Source organism: Narcine bancroftii, chromosome 2 (genome assembly GCF_036971445.1).
Source record: "Narcine bancroftii isolate sNarBan1 chromosome 2, sNarBan1.hap1, whole genome shotgun sequence".
NCBI classification, from domain to species: Eukaryota; Metazoa; Chordata; class Chondrichthyes; order Torpediniformes; family Narcinidae; genus Narcine; species Narcine bancroftii.
The window spans coordinates 226,587,518-226,605,267 of NC_091470.1; the positions used below are offsets into that span (position 1 = coordinate 226,587,518).

Sequence of the window (17,750 nt, forward strand, 5' to 3'; positions counted from 1 at the left end):
ACATGAACACTCAAAAGCATTTCAATACATTCCCCTGCTCTACATTAGTTTGAGTATGCTAGTGTGAAATTAGGTCACAAGAGACTGCAGATGCTGGAACCTGGAAGAATAAATCAAATGTTGGAAGAACTTAGTGGGTCAAGCAGCATCTGTGACTGGAAACTGATACTTTTTCATTCCACAGATGCTGTTTGAACTGATGAGTTCTTTCAACATTGGGTTGTTGGTTGTCATTGAGAAATGATCAGTATCTACCAAGGTATCAAATACTCAATGTGCTTGTAACAGTTCATTCAGAAGAGCTGAATAAAAATCTCTCGTTTATCGGGTCCTTTCCTTATTTTCAAGAGCTCTAAAGCACTTCACATTCAATTAAGTTATTTCAAAGAGATGGCATAGGTATAATGCCCTCTGAAGAATACAATCTTCTGAATAAAGAAATATCCCTCAGTTCAAGCCAAACATTATCTGAACAGGGAACAGATACAAATGAGTACAGAGGGATCTGGATGTTCTGGCATATAGAACACAACAACTTTGCAAAAATCACAATACTGGAGAAACTCAGTAGGTCAAATTAATGTCATCATGGAGCATAACCAACAGATCTGCTCGTACCTTAATGAAGGGCTCAACCTCAAAACATTGGTTTTGTATCTTTGCTCCATGAAGGACACTGTTTGACCTCCTGAGTTTCTCCAGCATTGTGTTTTTATTTCAATCATGTGTCTGCAGACTTAGCATGCAGATACAGCAAGTAATAACCTTTATCACAAAAAGGTTGGAGTTTAGCAATGAAGTAGTATTACTGGAATTGTAAAGGGTGAAGTCACAATTGGAATACCGTGTATAGTTTTTGTCCACATATTTATGAAAGGATTGGAGACATTCATACACTATTTCTCTCTGCTGTTTATCTTTTGTAAGGAGGAAGGGTTTTCCCCTAATGCAAACAGCTATAGATGTTGTCTGATATTTTTGTAGTTTAGAAGAATGAGAAGTGATCTTAGTTAAATGTATATGAAGGGGTCATGATAGGGCAGACGATTTCACAAGTGGAAATGTCCTGATTGAGGGGATAGAGCTACAAGAATGGGGGCAGTCATTTAAGATCAAGGTGTGCAGGAATTTTTCGGAGAGAGTAGAGAATCTTTGGAATTCTCCATGACGAAGGGTTGAGCAAGCGAGATGAAGCATGTTAGTACATTTTTTTAAATAACTGCGAATTAAGCACTCCATGAAACTCTCACCAAAGAAAAGTCGAGCCCTCTGGCAGTTCAGCCATGAGGATATTGAATGGTGGGACAGGCTTGAGAAATCAGGTGCCCCTCAAGGGGCAGCATGGTGAGCGTAGCAATTAGCACAACACCTTTACAGGGCTAGCAATCAGGTCAAAGGTTTGAATTTTGCCCCATATCTGCATGGGTTTTCCTCGGGGGCTCCAGTTTCCTCCCACCATTCAAAACATACCGAGGTCTGTAGGTCAATTGAGTGTACTTGGATGGCATGGGTCCATGGGCTGAAAGGGCCGGTTACTGTGTCGTATATCTACATTTTAAATTTACTCCAGCTCCTACATTCTTGTGTTCCAAATGGCTGACCTCTTGTCCTCAGACTGTTTCCCCTGTTCTGGATACTCCAGTGAGAGGAAGCAGCTTCTCAATATCTCCCCTCTCAATCCCTTACAGAAACTCAAACAAATGGGATTATCCACCCCTCATACACTGAGGCAAAGCAAGAAAAAACAAGCCTCATCTCCAAAGGTAAGCTGAAAAGATTGAAGGAACACACAACTCCTGGAAATGCAGCTATGCAGAGCATTTCGCCAAGCATCCCCTCCAAGCTCCCAGGATGCCTGGCATTTTAACTTTCCTTCCCATCCCCTCACCAACCTCTCTATCCTTGGCAGTCTTCACTGCCAGAGTGAGGCCCAAAGTAGAAAATAGCATCTCATATTCTGAGCAGTCAACCAATTTCAGGTAATAAATACCCTCCTCTTCTTCCAATTCACTTCTGTTGTTCCCCCTTCATTGGGCCCCATTTTCGTCTGCTTTCCCACCGATCCATACTCTTACCCCCCCCCCCCAAATGTTCTCCTTCCACTTTAGTTCCATCTATCCTTCACCATTCCCCTAATAGGGCCTATTCTATCATCAATGTCACCACCTCTTATTTATCAGATCCCATCACTGTTGGTCTTTGTCTCTTCCATTTAGCACCCCCACAACAGCCTTTAATTCCACCGTGTCACTTGTCTTCCTTCAACCTGATCCTGTTTTAAACCCTAACCTTTGTCTCTCTTTTTCCTGGCACGTACCAATCAACTCCTACTGCCTCCCTACCTGTCCATCATCTTCCACCCTTCCCTGGTTCACCACTTCTCCTTGTTATACCCCTCCAAACCTGCCCTCACAATACTGGCTACCTCTCCCTTTCCACTCTCAGACTTGATAAAAGTTTCCGACCAAAGCGGCGACATTTTGTTTCTTCCCCCAATGATGCTACTTGGCCTGCTGAGTTCCTCCACCAGATTTTTGTGTTGACGGTAGCAACAGTTGCCCCTTTGTGCACTGATTTCTCTTGCATCCTCATTTCTGAGGATGCATCCTGACTTCAAAGTGCATGTGAATCCAGATCCACAGCAACATGAATAAATGTAGAATAGATTATATTTATTAGTCTCACATGTCCACATGAAATATGAATTCTTAAATACCCTCTGCAAAGATCATTCAGTTAAATCAATGGTATTGCAGTGAAACAGTGAAGAATTTTTTTTTAAATCAGCAGATTCAGTAGAATCAAAATTTGGTAATCTGTCCCACATTAGTCAAGCATATCTCTTTCCTCTTTGGCTTGGCTTCGCAGACAAAGATTTATGGAGGGGGTAAAAGTCCACATCAGCTGCAGGCTCGTTTGTGGCTGACAAGTCCGATGCGGGACAGGCAGGCACGGTTGCAGCGGCTGCAGGGGAAAATTGGTTGGTTGGGGTTGGGTGTTGGGTTTTTCCTCCTTTGCCTTTTGTCAGTGAGGTGGGCTCTGCGGTCTTCTTCAAAGGAGGTTGCTGCCCGCCAAACTGTGAGGCGCCAAGATGCACGGTTTGAGGCGATATCAGCCCACTGGCGGTGGTCAATGTGGCAGGCACCAAGAGATTTCTTTAGGCAGTCCTTGTACCTTTTCTTTGGTGCACCTCTGTCACGGTGGCCAGTGGAGAGCTCGCCATATAACACGATCTTGGGAAGGCGATGGTCCTCCATTCTGGAGACGTGACCCATCCAGCGCAGCTGGATCTTCAGCAGCGTGGACTCGATGCTGTCGACCTCTGCCATCTCGAGTACTTCGACGTTAGGGATGAAAGCGCTCCAATGGATGTTGAGGATGGAGCGGAGACAACGCTGGTGGAAGCGTTCTAGGAGCCGTAGGTGATGCCGGTAGAGGACCCATGATTCGGAGCCGAACAGGAGTGTGGGTATGACAACGGCTCTGTATACGCTTATCTTTGTGAGGTTTTTCAGTTGGTTGTTTTTCCAGACTCTTTTGTGTAGTCTTCCAAAGGCACTATTTGCCTTGGCGAGTCTGTTGTCTATCTCATTGTCGATCCTTACATCTGATGAAATGGTGCAGCCGAGATAGGTAAACTGGTTGACCGTTTTGAGTTTTGTGTGCCCGATGGAGATGTGGGGGGGCTGGTAGTCATGGTGGGGAGCTGGCTGATGGAGGACCTCAGTTTTCTTCAGTTTTCTTCAGGCTGACTTCCAGGCCAAACATTTTGGCAGTTTCCGCAAAGCAGGATGTCAAGCATATACTGTTACGCTATTTACAGACTCGTAGTCTGCAAACATGCCTGATTCCTCCATCACAATTCCTGGATCCACCATTTTCCACCAAAAGGACAGGTCCACCTGACATCGTTTCTTGACAGATTCCAGCATTTCTCCCCTCTACAATTTTCAGGCTAACAGGCTTTCTCCCTCCCATGTTTCTTGTATGGTTCCTACCCTCCCATTGGCAGGAACCAGTTCAGAATCAATAGAATTTTAGACAGAGCCAGGGCATCCATCATTCTACAAGTCACTTCCTTCAAAACTCTGGGATTTGCATCATCAGGTGCTACTGATTCATCAAACTTAAGGTCCTTTAACTTGACAGTAGCTCCCCAAATGGCCTGACTCTTGGAAGTATAATTTTACACCAATTCTCCCATACATTTTTAAAGCATTTTAAGCTGGTAATAAAAATAAATGTTGCCCCATATACAATAATGACAAGATGGAGTATAGATTCCAATGGTTTAATTAGGGTAATGTTAGGGTGATTATTCAATCAAATGAAAGAATTATTGCACGTGTATGTGTATAGATTATCATAGAAATGGACATTCCTGATGTAAAGAAAAATTGGCTTATGAAGAATTATGAATGGAAACCTGGACTGCCTGTATTTCTTTACAAACACATTCCTTTTAGTTTCTCATTTGCACTGAACTTCATTCTCCATTATTTCTGGGAGATTTTTTGTTGGTCTTCCATGAGGAATTGAGATGCAAATTAAACCAGTCAGTATTATTTGTACACACTGCCAACTTGTCAGTCCACACAGCAATCCCACGGTCCCCAATCGCTCCCCGTGGCCCCCGTGTCAGTCCCCACAGTGAACCCACGGCCCCCACTCTCTCACCACGGCAATCCTTGATGATTGCACCCTTCCCCGTAGATGTTCTGGATGGTGGGGTTGGCTTTGCCTTTGAGGTTATGGACTGTGGCCACTACTTTTTGCAGGGCTTAATGCTCAAGGGTATTTGTGTCCCCATACCAGACTGTGATGCAGCCCAGTCAGCACTCTTTCCACCACACCTGTTTAAAAATTTGCCAGGGTTATCAAACCTCCACAAACTCCTGAGGAAGTAAAAGTAATGATATGCTCTATTCTTGATGCTATTAATGTGTTGGGTGCAGGAAAGATTGTCTGAAATAGTGATTTTAATTTGCTCACCCTCTCCACCTCTGATTCCCCAATGATCACTGGATTGTATTCCTCTGTCTTTCCTTTCCTGAAGTTAACAATCAGCTCCTTGGTTTTGGTGACATTGAGTGGAAGGTTGTATTGGTGCACTATTCAGCCAAGTTTCCAATCTTCCTCCAGTATGTTGACTCATCACCTTTCTTTATGCAACCCACTACCATGGTTTCATCGGCAAATTTGTAGATGGTATTATTGTCGTACCGAGCTACACAGTCGTAAGTATAAAGTGAGTAGAACAGGAAACAAACAGGAGACAAATCATGCAGACCTGTGGCTCTGATGGAGATTGTGGAGATGTTCTTACCAATTTTCACTGATTGTGGCTTAAAGGTGAGGTAATCCATGATCCAATTACACAGTGGAGTGTTGAATCCCAGATCTTGGAGTTTGCTGGTCAGTTTCATCCATTGAATTTCAGATCACTTACACCAGCTGCTATTGCTTTTTAGTCCTGTCATTACAGCTTCACCAGCTGCTCACAATTAGCAATTCCTAGTGTTGCTTCCAACCTGTCCTTCTGCACTCCACATGAAAGCAAGGTTGATTCCCTGGCTTGACTGTAAGAGATATACTGGAACACTAGACTTTTTTTTTAATAAATGCCGAATCTTTCTGCTGTTACCGATGGTTCACAGTCTTGAGGATTCCCACTACTTATCTCAGATCTGTTCAGTCTTTTCCACGTTACATGATTGTAGGTATAGAATCAAAGAGATACACAGCATAGGAACAGGTACTGCAGCCCAACTCAGCTTTGCTGCCCAAAGTGTTTGGGTATCCGGAATGAACTTTCATAGGAAAGTGGTAGTGTTAAGGTTACAGAATTTGGACAGGCATGATGGGAAAGATTTAGAGTGATATGGACCAAATGGGCTCTCTCTAAACCAGGGGAGGGCAACTTTTTTTTTTAAACTCACATTCCACCTTAAATATTCACTATCCATAAGTGCTCTGTGATTGGCAAGGGATTGCTTAATGTGGAATGTGAGGGCTTTTTTAAAAAAAAGTTGCCCAACCCTGCTCTAAACCTTTCCTTCCCATGTACCTGTCCAAATTCTGTAATTGTACCACTTTGATCACTTCCTCTGAAAGCTCATTCCAAATACCCACTACCCTCTGAAAAACTTACCTCTGAGGACCCCTTTAATTTGCCTCTTACCTTAAAGATATTCCCTCTAGTTTTGAATTCACCTGCTCTACAAAAAAGACAGGCCATTGACCTTTCCTGTGTCTCTCATGATTTTATAAACCTTTGTCAGGTCTTCCCCTTAGCTTCACATTCCAGGGAGAAAATTCCCACCCAATCCAACCTCTCCTCCTAATTCAGGCCAGTCAATCCCTATGACCATGTTCATCAGTGGTTTTCAAATTGCCCCTTAAATTGACATACCACTTGATGGAATCTCTATGCCATTGGTGCTCTGATTAGTGAGGGATTGCTTAAGGTGGTATGTGAGTGGGAAGGAAAAATTGAGAACCACTGCTCTAGATCCAATTGTTACTGAAATATTTTGGTTTTGGAAAAAAATCATTTGCCCATTTCCTTTGGAGTTATGAAACTGTGCACATAAGTCAATGAGGTATGATTAAAACAGTGGTTTTCAAACTGTTTCTTTCCATTCACATACCACCTTAAGCAATCCCTCACTAATCACAGAGCATATTATGGCATAAGGATTGCTTAAGGTGGAATGAGAGTTTAGGTGGGCAGCTTGAAAACCACTGATCTACATTATTTATGCTCCAAAGAATTTTATTGAGCCAAGCAGTGAAGGATATCTTCATTTCCAAAGGCTGTCCATTAACTGTTCTCATGGACAGGCGCACCAGCCATAGGTAGATTGTTGAAGGCAAGTTCATGGAAGCATATCACTCATGCTTGTTTGCCCTTTACATGTTACAGCCCCCGTCAGGCAGCTGTTTCCTTCAGGATTCGCCCAGCTCAGTCAATCATAGTGCAATTGTAACATTCTTGGGATGGACATCAAAGTTTGCTACTCAGAGTACATTCTTTCTACAACCAGTGCTTCCTGAAAATGTTGTTCATCATGGATGAACTCCTCATTCACAGCTAACACAGGACAGTAGATAAAATTATGAACAAAGTAAAAATGTCAGTGCCAAAGTAAAACACAAAAGTCTGCAGACACCGTGGTTGAAGTAAAAAGGTTAATTGGGTGGCATGGACTCATGGATCAAAATGACCTGTTGCCATGCTGTACATCCAAATTAAAAATTAAAAGCCAACAAGAGGTGTTAATTAGATATGATAAGGGACAAGGTAAGAATTTATCATGTTCGTGTGAAAGAAGACAGAATAGGAGGGGGGGGGCGGGAGACAGCGCTAGGGAAAGAGTGAGGGAGATTTAATGAAAACCAGATAAATCATCTACTAATTCCTATATTTATGCAAGGCTTCGGAAACACACTCTTCCAGAATAATTTTTGATGGCAATAATTACTGTGATTCCTAAAAAAAAAGGGACCCTTTAAAAGCTTCATCTCATAGATCTATTATTAAATGCAGATTATAAAGTTGTTGCAAAAATGTTGGCAAATAGATTGAATAAATTGCGATCTCAATTTACAAATATGGATCAGACAGGTTTGGTTAAAAAGAGACAATCATCAGAAAATGTAGCTCGATTACTTTGTATAATTTATTTAGCACTAAAAGAAGACTCAAGTGTTGCAGTGCCCTTAGATGTAGAAAAAGCATTTGACAGATTAGAATGGGACTTTGTTTAAGGCATTAGAAAAATTTGGATTGAATTTTTAAAATTGGATTAGAGCATTATCTAATAATCCTAAAGCCAAAGTAGTAACTAATGGACAAGTGTCCAAACTGTTTAAAATGATGAGACCTAGTAGAGAAGGATACAAGGATGTCCTTTATCCCCAGCTTTATTTATTTTAGCTATAGAACCACTTGGCCAGGTAATTCAGTCTGATTTACAAATTAAGGGATTCAGGGTAGGTCAAGAAGAACATAAAATTAGTTTATTTGCAGATGATGGTCTAATATATTTGACTAACCCCGAGACATCTTTATGAAAACTATACTTCAAATGGAAAAATATGGAAATTTTTCAGGTTATAAAATAAATTAGGATAAAAGTGAAATCATGCCATTAATGGAAAGTGATCAATGTCAAAGGGGCACTCAGTTTAAATGGCCAAAAGAGGGTAGTAAATATTTAGGTACATGTACAGATAGTAATTTGAAGAATTTGTATAAATTGAATTATTTATCATTACTTAAGAAGATTTGAAAAATGGATCAATTTACCTATAAATTTAGTTCAAAAGGTTAATTGTATAAATATGAATATATTTCTAAGAACATATTATCTTTTCCAAACATTACCTATTTTAATACCTCAAATTTTTTTCAAGAATTGAATAAATATGTAAGGTGGTTCCTTTGTACAAGTAAAATGTCAAGAGTTTCTATAGAAAAATTTACATGGAAATATGAACCGGGAGGTCTATAGCTTCCTAATTTTAGAAATTATTACCGAGCAGCTAAAGTAAGATTTCTTGCCTCTTTGAGAGAGAGAGAGAAAGAGAGAGAGAGAGAGAGAGAGAGAGAAGAGAGTGATATAGAACTGAATAAAATAGAAGAGAGGAAAGCAGAAGAATTTATTAATGTGGGTCCTAAAATTGATGGTTGCTGACAAGGAGACACCATTATTGAAACATGTGCTCAATATCTGGAATAAAATAAATGATATTAGTGCAAGAAGATCTATATCACCTAAAGTGCCAATGATCCCAAATCCCCTTACAACTTTTTCAAGAGATAATCAGTTTTTGAATATTTGGTTTCATAAGGGATTGGAAACATTGACAATTGTTATGGAAAGGGTCTATTTAATGTCATTTGAGCAATTGAGGAATAAATATGCTATACCACATAATATTCTTTTTTTGTTATTTTCAATTAAGAGCATATTTGAGAGATAAGCTTGGACCAATTATGTTTTTTTTATCTTGTTGTACTGAGATAGAACTTATCGGAAAGGAATTGTTAAAAAAAATTTACTTCTATGATATATTCATCACTACAAGCAGGAACTCCCAAACAAGGATTTCATCAATCTAGACAGAGATGGGAAACAGATTTAAATATTACAATTGATGAATAAATATGGGAAGATTTATGCAGGGATTATATGACTAATATTATTAATATAACATATAGATTTTTATTACATCAGCTTATATCTTACAGTTGAAATAGATTGAAATCAGATTTATCAGATCAATGTTTGAGGTATGGCAAAGATGTAGGATTTTTCTTAACATTCAATTTGGTCTTATTCCAATGTAAAGCCCTTTTGGGCAGATCTATGGAATTTTTTAAGAACAAGTTATAGGAATTGTCTTTCCGCAAAGTCCCGATTTATTTTTATTAGAAAATATTGAAGGCAAAAGACCCAAACTAAAAGTAGCAAGGAAATGCATTGCAGTTACTTAAAAGTCTGACATATCTTTGGATATGCCAAGGTGGCATGCAGAAATTCAAAGTTGCATCCCTTTGGAAAAAATTACATATAATTTGAGGAACAGGTACAGTACATTTTTGCAAATGTTGCGCCTCTACACCCAAATAATGGGATTAAATTTGTAATGATATCTTCCTTGTGCCTCTAAACCTGAAAATTCTCCTCTAAGTATTTATGAAAAATTTGGAGATAAGTGGGGGACAATACCTCTATCTGCAATTCAAAAAAATTTTTTTATATATACTCGAGTTTTATATATGAGGGAATTTGGTAGAAGGGGGTCTTGAGATGGGGTGAATTTGATTACAACAAGTATGAAAAACTTTTTAAAAAAAAAGCCTAAGAAGTCTACATTAATGCTATCCAGTTGGACGGTACCAAGACAGTAGATGAGGTGTTGCTCCTCCAATTTACGGATGGTCTTAGTCTGGCAGAGCACAAGACCATGGACAGACATATCAGCAAGGGAATGGGGTGGATAATTGAAATGGGTGGCCACTGGGAGACAGAGGCATGACAAGACTAGGAGATCACAATGTTGAGCAGCTTGGCTCTGACCACCACAATGTGGACCTCCCAGTGGTCTGGAGTGGGTTACAGACAGAGGGGTGTGGAGGACAAGGGGGAGGTGGTGGTTACAGAAACAGAGAGTGATATTGGGATCAGATAGAGTTACATAGACAGGGAGGTGTGTTGAGAGCCAAGGGTGGGGGGGAGGGGTAAGTGGGAGGAGTACAGAAACAAGGAATGGTCTAAGGGACTGGAGAGGGTTACAGAGACAGAGGTGTGTGGGGAACCAGAGGGGGAGGGGGGGTTCAGAATCAGAGAGGGGTGTGGAGTACTAAAGGGGTTAACAGAGACTGGGAGGGGCATAGGGGACCACATTGGGTACAGAGACAGGGAGTGGAGTAGGGGAGCTCATGGGGTTAGAGACAGGGAGAGGCCCAGGGATTTGGAGGGGGTTGAAGAGACAGGGAGGAGTGTAGGGGACTGAAAGGGGTAACAGAGACAGTAAGGGGTGTATGGGACTGGAGCAGGTTACCGAGACAAGGAAGGCATAGTAGACCAGAGAAGGTGACAGAGACAGGAATGAGCATAGGGGACCAGAGATGGTTTACAGACTAAGAGGGGTGTAGCAAGACCAGAGTAGGGGGTAAATGAGATAGGAAGGTTTTGAGAGAACTGGAGGGTGGGTTACAGAGACAGGAAGGGGTGGAGATGCCAGTGAGGGCTTGCAGAGACAGGAGGGGTATTATGGGAAGGGATTTACACAGACAGGGACTTTGGAATGCAGAAGGATGTGAGGAGATTTAATAGAGGTCTATAAAATTCTAAGAGACATGAATAAGGTGGACAGCCAGAGCCTCTCAGGAATAGCAAACACCAGGGGACATCTCTTCAAAGCGAGGGGAGGAAAGTTCAGGAGCGACATCAGGGATAATTTCTTTTAAAACCACACAGAGAGTTGTGGGTGCCTGGAATGCATTGTCATGGGTGGTGGTAGTGGTGGGGGCTGAAACATTAGGGGCATTTAAGAGTCTCTTAGACAGCCCTATGGTTGAAAGTAAAATAGAGGGATGTGAAGTATGAAGGGTCTAGTTTTTTTTCTAGGAATATATAGGTCGGCACAACATTGAAGGCTGAAGAGGCTGTGCTATGCTGCAATGTTCTAACATAGACCCTATCAAATCCAATTAACATCTTGGGTTGGTCTAGCTTCCTTCCCCCATTGCTTGAATACTGCGACTTTGAAATTTCCTGCTTCTGGCTTATTTTGTTTATTGCTTGAAGAAGAGCTCAGATCTGAAACATCGGCAATATGTGTTTGCCTCTCATAGACACTGAAAAGACTGGCCGAATTCCTCCAGCATTTCAGTGTGTTTTTACTTTTTCTCCGGCATTCTGTTTTTTACTAATTATTTTACGGTGTTTAATTTGGTGGCAGAGGTTGTCTGATTTTATTCTCATTCTTTATTAAATGGAGTTGCATGATGGATCGCTGCATAGGACATATAATTGTCGACTACATGCCTATCCACCTGGAGTTATAGGCTGGTCAGACCAGGTAAGGATGGGAGATTGCCTCCCTAAAGGACTTTAACAAAGCAAATGGGTTAGTATCACAATCCACTAGTATTGTAGTCATTAAAAAGAAACCATCTGGACCACGAAGATTTTGCTTCCTGATACTTTTGGATGCATTTTACAGATTTTGGGCTACTGATCACAAGAATCACCTTAAAATTTTCCGATCACATACTTTTTTTAAAAAAAAGATACAACCTTTTTTGTGATTTCCTGAATACGCCTGAGATTGTCTGATCTCGGAAGTTAAGCAGGGTCAGGGCTGGTCATTACCTGGAGAGACTGCCTAGGAACATCAGGTGCTGTAGGTTTCTGTGAGAGGCACTGGAGAAAGTGGCAACTCTGTCTGCCCAACAGTTTTTTTTCTTTGGCTTGGCTTCGCGGACGAAGATTTATGGAGGGGGTAAAAAGTCCACGTCAGCTGCAGGCTCGTTTGTGGCTGACCAGTCCGATGCGGGACAGGCAGACACGATTGCAGCGGTTGCAAGGGAAAATTGGTTGGTTGGGGTTGGGTGTTGGGTTTTTCCTCCTTTGCCTTTTGTCAGTGAGGTGGGCTCTGCGGTCTTCTTCAAAGGAGGCTGCTGCCCGCCAAACTGTGAGGCGCCAAGATGCACGGTTTGAGGCGTTATCAGCCCACTGGCGGTGGTCAATGTGGCAGGCACCAAGAGATTTCTTTAGGCAGTCCTTGTACCTTTTCTTTGGTGCACCTCTGTCACGGTGGCCAGTGGAGAGCTCGCCATATAATACGATCTTGGGAAGGCGATGGTCCTCCATTCTGGAGACGTGACCCATCCAGCGCAGCTGGATCTTCAGCAGCGTGGACTCGATGCTGTCGACCTCTGCCATCTCGAGTACCTCGACGTTAGGGGTGTGAGCGCTCCAATGGATGTTGAGGATGGAGCGGAGACAACGCTGGTGGAAGCGTTCTAGGAGCCGTAGGTGGTGTCGGTAAAGGACCCATGATTCGGAGCCGAACAGGAGTGTGGGTATGACAACGGCTCTGTATACGCTTATCTTTGTGAGGTTTTTCAGTTGGTTGTTTTTCCAGACTCTTTTGTGTAGTCTTCCAAAGGCGCTATTTGCCTTGGCGAGTCTGTTGTCTATCTCATTGTCGATCCTTGCATCTGATGAAATGGTGCAGCCGAGATAGGTAAACTGGTTGACCGTTTTGAGTTTTGTGTGCCCGATGGAGATGTGGGGGGGCTGGTAGTCATGGTGGGGAGCTGGCTGATGGAGGACCTCAGTTTTCTTCAGGCTGACTTCCAGGCCAAACATTTTGGCAGTTTCCGCAAAGCAGGACGTCAAGCGCTGAAGAGCTGGCTCTGAATGGGCAACTAAAGCGGCATCATCTGCAAAGAGTAGTTCACGGACAAGTTTCTCTTGTGTCTTGGTGTGAGCTTGCAGGCGCCTCAGATTGAAGAGACTGCCATCCGTGCGGTACCGGATGTAAACAGCGTCTTCATTGTTGGGGTCTTTCATGGCTTGGTTCAGCATCATGCTGAAGAAGATTGAAAAGAGGGTTGGTGCGAGAACACAGACTTGCTTCACGCCATTGTTAATGGAGAAGGGTTCAGAGAGCTCATTGCTGTATCTGACCCGACCTTGTTGGTTTTCGTGCAGTTGGATAATCATGTTGAGGAACTTTGGGGGACATCCGATGCGCTCTAGTATTTGCCAAAGCCCTTTCCTGCTCACGGTGTCGAAGGCTTTGGTGAGGTCAACAAAGGTGATGTAGAGTCCTTTGTTTTGTTCTCTGCACTTTTCTTGGAGCTGTCTGAGGGCAAAGACCATGTCAGTGGTTCCTCTGTTTGCGCGAAAGCCGCACTGTGATTCTGGGAGAATATTCTCGGCGACACTAGGTATTATTCTATTTAGTAGAATCCTAGCGAAGATTTTGCCTGCAATGGAGAGCAACGGCGGCGGCCCCGATACGGGCAGGAGCAAGGGGGAGACGGCGGCCCCGGCCTCGGTCGAGTGAGGCAGGCGGAGGCCCCGGTCCGGACAGGGAGTGGGAGGTGGCGGCCCCAGTCCAGGCACAGGGAGAGCAGCAGCGGCCCCGGCCCCGGTCCGGGCGAAGAGTAGACGGCGGCGGCCCCGATACGGGCAGGAGCAAGGGGGAGACGGCGGCCCCGGCCTCGGTCGAGTGAGGCAGGCGGAGGCCCCGGTCCGGGCAGGGAGTGGGAGGCGGTGGCCCCAGTCCAGGCACAGGGTGAACTGTGGCGGCCTCTGCCCAACAGTAGACAAATGTTAAAGAATTTCATGAATGCTGCATTCTAAATGTCATGTGATACTAATGGAACCTTTACCTATTTTTAATATGCTTCAAGCATACAAAACCATAAACTGCAACATGTCATTGAAAATTTATTTTCTGCATTCTCACTTGGACTTTTTCCCCTGCTGATCTTGGTGTGGTCAGTGACAAACATAGTGAAAGGTTTCACCAGGATATTGCATCTGGAATCCATCAATGCTGGCTGACTATTGTTGAACACTGACACGAGAGGCACCAGATGGCGAATGCAAACGAAAGTCAGTGGGAAAACATTTTTAGGTCAGTTGAACATGCAGTTAAATTAAATGAAAGATAATTTAATGTTTCTGCAACTATCTTTGCGTTCAGTTTGAAATTAAATCAGGAGCCAAAGCGTTTCGAATATTGTCCAGTGATTGGACAGAAATGCAAATTCCACAACTGTCATGGCAATAAGTGTGTGTCCCTGGATTTAGTCCAGACTTCTGCGCAGGGGGCTGGTCATTCAAAACAGGTAGTAACTAATTTTTTCCTGCCATTTCTCAAATGAACAACATTAATTCTTGATGCCACAACTGCAAGTTAACATAAAATAGAGCAAAACTCCAAGTATCTGGAATTCAAGCAACTGGCAGCCTCAAGCCAATTGCAAAAAAATTGAGGAAAATAAATTTTAAAAGACTAATATAATTAAGAATAAAATAAGAAATAAAAATATGTAAGTTTAAAATTTTAAGAGCTGGTTGATGTCACTCAGTGTTGGGGGTGAGTCTCTTAAAGTGTCTGCTTATGCCTGTTTACTAAGAGTCACCCCAGTCAAGGAATTTTTCTCTAAACTTGGGGGGGGGGGGGGGGTGGGGGGAGGAGTTCATTATCTAAGAGGTTATTATTAATCTTTTGGGAGACTGCATGGAGGGGGAAGAACCTGCAGATGCAGCACCAATTAAATGTTTTCAAAGAATGTGACCGAAAGAAGTAAAATGCTTGAAGGCTAATACCATATAATTCATACAAGTGAAGTTTGTTCAATGCAAGTACAGTATTTTTGTCTTTTTAAACTTTTTAAAAAATATATAAACACAGGTGTATTAATGAGGCATTGTAAGAGTCTGTCTCAACCAACCATACACTTATCTGACATCAACCAGGTGCCAGATACCAGGGATTTTCCTGACTATTCAAAAATAACAAACAATAATTTCTGAATTCAATGTTTAACAGCATTTAACACCAAAGAGGACTCCTTAAAGTTGCGGATCAACAGCAGCAATATGAATAAGCAACAAATTTATGGTAATACTAGTAACATGTACAACATCTTCAAAGTACAGAATGGTAGCAAAAGGAATCAAAATTACACTGGACGATGCCGGTGAGAAAATATAGCTATTTTATCATTGTGCTTTGTAGGTTCCTCTCCACCGACTCTCCCCCACTCCCAGGTGTGTCAGTATCCATGGACTCGGAACTACCGTGTGTCTGAATGTTGGCTCCATTATGTCCTGTCTATAACAGAATTTGAAATCTAATCTGTCTGCAATGCTTCAAATCACCTCAGCTATTACTTTATTGATAAAATACCTGAGACATGTCCTCTGATCACGCTAATTCTTGCAGCTACTTGATAAATGTATATGATCACTAATGACATCTGTTTGTTGGATGAGGGACATGACATCACAAAGTATTGATTTAACTGGGCCTGGGATCGTCTTTTTTCCTCCTGTGTTTTTTGTTGTGCATTCATCAGCAAATTCACTGTGGTTCTTGGGTATCAAATAATGCATATGAACTTGTGATTTTCTCATATGGCCAATATAATCACTCGAAATACATTTAAAACCAATTGAATGAACCCAAGAACTCAATGTATCACCCACCTCATGGTAACAATTTGATATCCAAAGTATGCTTACATTTCCTTTGCGAAAAAAACTTTGGCAAACAACACAAGAAGGCTTTCATCTCTTGCTTCTCCTGGCATTCCCTTTCACCTCCCTTGTGTGTTTGGGACCACCCCCCGCCCACCCCAAGTCAGAAATTTGTTTATACAGCAGTGGCCAGCTTCCTTCTGCAGGCCATCAAATAGCACTTAATGACAGAGGAAAACTGAGGCAGTAAATCTTGGAGAGATGCTCTATATGGAATAAAATTAACACACGGCTGCATCATTGCTTTCACCACAGGTTCATTTTTCCGTTTTTTTTGGAAGACACAGCAGCACAAAATGAAGTTAGTGAAATAGCTTCAGGTGAATTTATTTCATGAACTGCCTATACCAAGCTGGACTAATCTAATTTATTAATTACTCACAGGATGCAAAGCTCCTTGCAGACAATCACTTAGTTCCCATCCCCTAATGGCCTGCAGAAGAATAGCATTTTTTTTCCCAATTTCCTTCAGCTTTAAACTGGTCAAGTTTGGTGTCATTTATTAGATGTGGTAATCTAGGGGTCCTCAAACATTTTAGACCATCCACCCCTTCATGGAATACTTGATCCCTCATCGACTCCTGGGCATGGAATCACGGAGCTGGACAGGCTGGGGGTTGGCTGTGCTACCAAACGTACCAAGAACACAATAGTCCTCTATGCAGTCCATCCTCCCATTCGCTCTCACCTTACTCAAAGGACGAAGCCAAATGCCACACAGCAGCCACTAAGGCCCAGCTCTCACAACAGGTTGACTACCATTGCTAAAGATGCTATTTTCCATTGATTCGTCCCTGCTTTCCACCACAAAAGTTCAATCAACCCCCAACCCTCTGTATAGTCACATCAACCCCCCAGGGGTCAATATTGACCACTTTGGAGACCCTGTGCTAATCTATTATTAACATATACAAACCCCTGATTGATTAATTGGAGATTTCTTATTTTCCAATAGATGGTGTAAATTACAAATACTGTTTATGTCAATGTAAAAGACAACCCCAGAATTTCCATTTAAAATGTAGGTTTCGAGCTTTACTCGCTGTAAAGGTCTATCCCCCAAAGTCTGGCACTTACTGCCGAGTGTTTACTGCCCCAATAGTCCTTTACCAACCATCCCACTGACCAGTGAAGTGATGCTGTCACAATATTTTAAAAGCAAATTACCCAGTGAAATTTTACATTTTATGAGCATACTTTAAAATAAACCACCATCAGCTCCTTTAACAGCCGTTTAGAGTTTGTAGAGTGCTGACAGTGGTCGATCTGGGTGATGGACCCCACAGGGGAGCCTGACACTTTGCTATTCGTCAACTGCTGCAAAAGGCAACTGGTGTATCCCGGGCTGTTATTTTAAGGTACGTTGGACAAGTTTACAGTGCATTTTTATTGTTTTAATATTACATTACTATTAATCCAGCTACCCAAATGCAAGTTTTGGAAGAAAAATATTCAGAGGAAGGACCATAGGAGTTACGTGAGTGTTTTATGCTGTTCTCCATCGCCATGGGGGCACTCTAAACCACAGGATATTAAGGTTCGGATTTTATACTTGGTTTATACCCATGGTTTTGGGGTGATAATTTTTAAGGTTCAAATACCATTTTATACACCAACATATACAGTATCTTATATTCAATTTGATTATAATCCACAAATTAACATACAACTTAAAATGGCTGTTGAGAGTGAGGAAACAGGTTTGGGAGGTCTCAAAGGCAAGGACTCTAAACACAGTTTTGATGGGGAAGTATTTTATTTACAGAAGGCAAGTGTGGGAAATGGCAACTGATACAGCACAGACAGACGCACAGACATTTTACAGCAGCCGTGGGAAAGAAATAGCAGACAATTTATAATGAACATGGGGGAAATAGCATGGGAACAAAATACACTCCACATACAATGAACTGGTACATACAATGATCAAGGAAAAAAAATCACTACAAT

At 42.1% G+C, this 17,750-nt stretch overlaps 1 protein-coding gene and 1 long non-coding RNA gene across 9 annotated transcripts in view; one reads left to right on the top strand and one right to left on the bottom strand.

Moving 5' to 3' along the window:
• Positions 1-17,750, bottom strand: part of LOC138755103 (coiled-coil domain-containing protein 102A-like) — a 656,806-nt gene that overhangs the window by 391,118 nt on the left and 247,938 nt on the right. The gene's annotated exons all lie outside the window — the stretch shown is intronic.
• LOC138755108 (uncharacterized) lies at positions 1,687-17,331 on the top strand. Its single transcript, XR_011352032.1, has 3 exons — positions 1,687-1,763; positions 15,091-15,241; positions 17,221-17,331. It is a non-coding gene; the product is annotated as an uncharacterized lncRNA (long non-coding RNA).